Source organism: Apaloderma vittatum, unplaced genomic scaffold (assembly GCF_000703405.1).
Source record: "Apaloderma vittatum isolate BGI_N311 unplaced genomic scaffold, ASM70340v1 scaffold4652, whole genome shotgun sequence".
Taxonomy (NCBI): Eukaryota; Metazoa; Chordata; class Aves; order Trogoniformes; family Trogonidae; genus Apaloderma; species Apaloderma vittatum.
In genome coordinates this window covers 30,340-36,768 of record NW_009702936.1, presented here as the reverse complement: position 1 = coordinate 36,768, position 6,429 = coordinate 30,340, and the positions used below count along the sequence as shown (strand labels likewise).

Below are 6,429 nucleotides of genomic sequence, written 5' to 3'. Positions count from 1 at the left end.
ATGAATTTACTATTTATTTATATATCTCACCTAAACTTATCATACACACTGTGTGTACAGTAGTGCAGCACCCGCCGTGGCTTACTAAGGAACGTGTGGAACAGATTGTGAACACAAAAAAGTGTCAGTCAGGTTTCTCTCTTCTCTGGAGGGAAGAACTATCCTCAGCTACACCTGAGTCCCTGTCATTGAAATCTGCCAGTAAATATTTATTTTTATCCTTGGCTGTATTTACCTTATCTTCTTGGTTTTTTCCAAACTTTCTTTTTTAAATTAGAAACTTCACATAGCAAGGGCAGGGACATGACTTCAGCAGCAGCTTTTCTTTAGTTTCTTCTTTAACTAGTTAAGATTTTGCAGTACCTAGTAGTCATGACAATACCCCTGCAAACAGCTTCTGAACTGCTAGAAGAGATGAGAACAGCAGAAGCTGACCAAGTCTGTCTTTTGTTGTTCAAGCTCTGTCATTCAGAACCTTCTTAATTAGAAATTGTTTGCCTAAAGCTTTAAATAAGATTAGGAAAATAATTGCATCAGCCTACTGTAAGAAAAGGCTTTCCAGCCATCCTGTTCCCCTGTTTGTAAAGAACAAGGCCAACTATGTTTTCACCTTCTTGTCACCATCTCACCCTACTGCAGACCAGTGGTCATGTTGCAATCCTTAAAAAAATCAACAGATAAAAAGCAATATCACCTGGTCTTGTTTGTGTCAAGACCTTGTATGAGCAATAAATGTTCTTGTACTTTTGCTGACATCTGTAGCTTTCTCTTGGGGCGGCTGGAATTACCTGCAGAATTAGTCAGTTATTGCAGAGCATGCTTCCTAAGGACCTTATAAACCCTGCAATTGCTGCATTATCTAGCCTGGCCTTATCTCCTTTCTCCTGCAAGAAAGGGAGAAAACAACATGCTATCAAGTTTTACAATCCCTTTCTAACCGTTGAATGAAGCAAGAGGCGAGTTAGAGTTTTATGATCCTGTTGATTGCTATAGTTGGCCATGTCACACTTTTCCTGGCTTCAAGGAGCAAACATCCACTTTGAGACAGAAGGTAGCTGCTCCTTGTGACAAAACTCATTTGGGGTTTTAATTCTCAGGACAAATATTGAGGCAACAGATAAGTTTACGTCATCATTTTCTCGTTTTTGATGGGAATGTAACGGAATGCTCTTTAATGTAGATCGGTCCTTTTTGCCTTCCTTTGTTACTCATGTTCTCAGTGGTATTTTAGGGGTTTTTTTTGTTTGGTTGTGGTTTCTTTGCAATAGTTTTGTTTACTGCTTTTGAAGATACTGAATGGGAAACCATGTAACTGTCAGCTGACCTAAGGCACTGCTTCTTCCAAGATAGTTATGCCTTCCTTTTTTATGTTTAACTAGTCCTTTGGTTATATTCTAGGATATTAAGTCAAATGCCTTGTTTTTAGCTAACACTGTTTAAAACATCTACTACTTGTGCATCTGTTTCTGAAGGAATGTGTTTGGTTAGGCAGAAAAATTATGTGCAATAATTTATGAACTTTGATGTTTAAGATAAAAGGTTTTGTAGAACTGCAAAGCTAAGTCTTCACAATATTGCAACTAGAATTCAAGGTCACAAGAAGGAATGTTGTAAGTAAGAAAAGCACTTAAAAAATCTGATATAAAAGATAAGGAGTCATCTACACTACCTTCAGTTAGTTAAAGAGAATTGCATAACATAGGACAAATTTCTGTGGGCTCAGGAAAGTCCAGTGAAGTTTTCTGGTGGTCTGCTTTATAAGTCTCTTTTTCAAAAAGTGTTGGAATAAATATTTTCTTGGAAGCCACATTAGTTATCTAAAGATTCAGCCTGTGGACTGAGGAGGATTAGAATATTTTTCTAGCACTTTACAGCCAAGTTACTACAGCAAAATTTACTTTATCAAGCCTCTTATTCCACTTGAACCAGTTTTTAGTGTGTATTTGTCAATAAAATACTCCTAAACTTCCAGGAACTTTTATCATCCTTTGACTTCTGGAGAATGCAAGGGATGTACTTTTTTGACACTTTTAAAGAATATTTTGTTATGTATAGTCATGCAGTTATTGAAAAGCAATTTTGAGCTAGGGGAGTTCAGTGGCCTGGGGAAATAATGAATAGCGTTCTTAGGCTTTCTAGGTATTTTACTTAACCCTGCTTCTTTACATACGCACCTCTTGCATCCTTAATTACTTAGTTACAATGCTAACACTCTCTAATGGAATTTTAAATAATGTTTAAAAAATTAGAACTAGTGAAAAATGTTTTCTGTTGGTTTAGGTTCTTCCTTTACTATATTGCTTTGTAAAACAAAGATAATCATAACTTGCAGTATATATCAGCTACCTAGCCCTGGTGGTATTTATGTATCTGACTTGAGTGATAAAGATGTGCACAGACAGCGAATCACGCTAAGGCAGTCCTCTTGGCTGCTCCTTCTCTGACGTGAAAACATGAGAAAATATACAAAATATCAAGAAAAAGCAATAAGAAAATAAGGTGTAATTGTTGGGGGGTTTTTTGCGGGGTTTTTCTTTTTTTGTTCCCTCCAAGGTTCTTCAATTCTGCTTTCACTTTGAAATGAGCTGCACTTTTCATGCACTGCAGTTAAAACTGCTGCCTCTGTCTTTTTGAAGCTATTAAGTAAGAAGATGTTATAGTTGATCAGTGATAAGAATTTAACAGGACTGAATAATCTGAAATTTCTATGGAATTCTCTACTGGGAAGACTAACAGAGCTTTAAAAACACCTGTTGTAAATATTTTTTTTCTTCTCCATTTCTTTTTAACCTACTAGAATTTCTCTTCTCTGCAAGGTAGTAATACTTGGTCCTTAATGTGATAAAACATTTCTCAGAAATGCCTCTTTCACTATGCAGGTGGCTCTTTTGCAGTAGAATATTTGGTTGTTAGTGTAACACGCTAAACTAGAGAAGGAAAAGGAGTGATAGTGGTGGGTGAGCAGATGTTTACTTCTGTAAGAGATTTACTTCAGCTGTGTTGAGCATTTGATCGGACTCTTCCAGGCACCGTAATGTTAGGAGTGGTTGTGTCTGTGTCTTGGGACAGTGTAGAAGCTGTAAAATCAGCAGCTTCGGAGTTAACACTAGACTAAGTACAAACTAGATATTTTTGCCATTATGGCTTTAGGGGTTTAGACACCCATCCTTTTCCTGAATTTTATTTGATTGCATGAGACCAAAACTTGTCTATTTTGTCAAGAGAAATGTCACTGCAGCTTCCTCATTGATTGGGGCCAGAACCTAGACCCAATTGGAATAAAGAAAACAGGTTTTTCTGATAGTACATTTGAGAAATGTGGCGAGGGGAGAAAAGTAACAGTAATTTGGGCTAGGTCAGGAGATTAGAAAGGAGCTCCCTGCAAAACTCGATTTTATTTTGTGAATGCCAGAGCATGCAGCAGGCATGAATGCCCTTGCTTACGCCACAGCACTTGCATTCAGGGTGATTTTTAATCTGTACACCCGTTTTTTCAAGGATGCAGCGTTTGCTGTTAGCCTAGCACAGGCTGCTCTTTGGGTGCATGAGGTCAGAGAAGAGGAAGGACTCCAGAAAGCAAAGCGGTCGTGGGCATTTATTGGCTCAGACTATTCAGTGAAGTCCCTTTGACATGAAGTGTCAAATTCCTCCTCGCTCAAAAAAGGACACTTCAAATTATAACCAACAGCAACTTTTTGTAGTGATGGAAATTTGTATTGAACCAAACAGCAGTCGCATTGCTAGTAGAAGAAATGTTAAGTGAGGCATGAACAAGTTTAATTACTTTTATCTCACCCTTACAGTGAATTAATTAATTCTGCACTGTTTTTCCTAGGGACAATACTTACTGTAAACTATGTAACATTGACCTCTATATTTCACATTTACTTACATGTAACTCGCTTTATTCATATATAGCAATAAAAGTTAAAGGATATTTTCCTTCACACCACAAGTACACAAATAATGATTTATTGAGCTGAATTTGATTTTGGGAACATGTTTCAGATGAAATAAATTATACTTTTTTCTCTCTGCAAGTTTTGTAAGTAATATCAACCCTGCAGTAAACACTAAAAAAAAAGAAAAAAAGGCTAGTGATCAGCTTGAGGGGTTAATACATTGCTCAAGTTCAATTTAATTGTGCTCCTGTGTTCATGTTATGTTCACAGGAGGGCTTGGCTTGAAGGGAGTGTGGGTTTGACCAAAAGCACGGAGCTTTTGGTGCTTGTAGAGCAGTGCTCTCAGCTGCAGCGTTAGAAGATGGGCTCTGCGAAGATGAGTAACACTGGGCAATCGAGACTTGACTACTATGTCTCTTACGTTCACTGCTATAGCGTAGGTCTATTCAGCTATTCTTCTGCATGCTTATTTCCTTACTTCAGTAGTTCTTGCGTTGTATTCTGTTCATACTAACCTCAGCTTATTTTTCTGTTAAAAGTGTCAGTGTAGCTTTGAGGATTTTTGTTCTTTTTGGTTTTCTTTGCTCTGATATAAGCAGGTACTAAAAAACGTGTTCATTATCTACAAATGTAATGGTTTATATAAACATTTTTAGAGTCGTGGACTGTCAGTGTTCTGAAGCTCTGAAGACCTAAATGTTTAGAATTCATGCTAATGCTTTATTTCAGATCGAGTGAGTTTATATAGCAATACAAATCATTCTTCTAAAATCTGTGAAGCAAAGCTTCCAAGTGTCTCTTCCATTTCCTGGTATCACTATAAGATGCCTCAATAGAGGGAGCACTGTGTAATTTATGTGACTAGAAATAGTGTAGACAATATTAAATATTATTTAAATAAGGGTATTGTGCTTGCACATGTTAAACTAAGTTTAAACTGCATCTATATGTGGCTTGCACCATACCTCAGAATGGATGTAGGATGAGTTTAGATACAGGGAAAATTATGTTTTTGTAGTTCCAGTATTTATAAGCGTTTAAATATTTTTCTATAGCTTGTGACTCTGCAGTTTTGCACTATACACAAATTTCTTAATATAAGGCATATGTCTAAAACGGTGTTACTATTTTATGCATACTGCACATGTAGAAATTTGATTTAAAATCTATCTGGCATTTGTTAAGTCTTTTTCATGTGTTTAACTGTTAAATTTTTTATGTTTAACTTTTAAATAGTTTGATGTTTTGGCATGAGGTGATTTACAAGCATCTTCAAGCTTATTTCTCTCTAAATGTCCAATTCAGAAATACAGTTATTAGTCATATGACTTTTTTTCCTCACAGAGGGACTCAGTTCTATTATTTCAGCATTTGAAAGCACCTGTGTGTCTTCTCAGTGTTGTGTCAGAGATGGGGGCCTCATTAATTGTCTTTTGAGATGCTATTTAGGGGACAGCACTGGTGTATTAGTGCCTTGTGCCATCTTGAAAACATTGCAGGTGCTATTATGCCTCATAAAGCACAGCTGCACTGAATTATCCTGTTAATTTGAAGTCATCTTGTGCATTTATGGGAAAGCCCATTTAAAGACATGCTTGGGTTTATTATGTAATTATGTTGCTCAGTGCACTTTGTGTGACTGCCTTCCTAACTAACTGTTGGACTAATGCCTCTCATCTTTGTCATGCCTACAAGGAAAAAATAAGCATTTTGGGGAGAAAGTGTCTGAATAAGAAATAACTTCTTTTTGCAAACTTCTAGTGAAATCTCTAAAACAGAATTAGAGGCAGTCAAACACAGTAGCACTAATCTCATCTTCCTTTGCTTCAAAGGAACAGCAACATAGAAAAACCTGAGTAGAAGCAGCAGATGTCCTCTTGCACAACAGCGTGAAAAATTCAATGACGCAGTTTTTATCAGTGTTATTGCTATAGAGCTGGTGCCTAAACATGTCTCTTGCATGGTTTATCTGTTCCATTGCAGGCTGTTTCATCTTCCAGTGTCTTTGATGAAAATAAAGTTTGCTGAAAGGTATTGGGTAAATGCACATAAAGATTAACGCCCGTGTAAAAAAAAATTTTTTTTTTCAGTTACACAAATGTTTTTGCCTAATGTAGCTGTATAACAAATAATAATACTCTCTTGGAATGTTATAGATTAAAAGAACTGAGAATTTTGTGTTTTGCAATATTCTGGGATTACTAAACAGATTTTGTTAGAAATGTGAGCCACCTGACTGATTTAACAGCCTTGTGAGCCAGGCAGGTTTCCAGTCTGGTGAGCTGAGATGGGTTTAGATGTATATATGATGGCAGAACTGGCCTCCTGCTTCTTGCAGTCAGCTGTTTTATCAGTCCATGCTACCTCTACAATCTTCTAAGAAGACATTGAATGTGGCTCAGAGAAGGCAGTTTCCTACTGACAGTTAACTACCAGTTCCTGCATTTTGAAATCAGCCCCACTTCAGTGGTAGTTGACTAAGGAGGGATTGTCTTGTCAGTAAGACCTCAGCATGAGAATATATCTC

The 6,429-nt window shown here is 36.9% G+C and overlaps 1 protein-coding gene across 1 annotated transcript in view; it reads left to right on the top strand.

Annotated features, from left to right (window-relative positions):
- CACNA1D (calcium channel, voltage-dependent, L type, alpha 1D subunit) overlaps positions 1–6,429 on the top strand; it is a 173,541-nt gene that overhangs the window by 154,209 nt on the left and 12,903 nt on the right. The window lies entirely within an intron of this gene.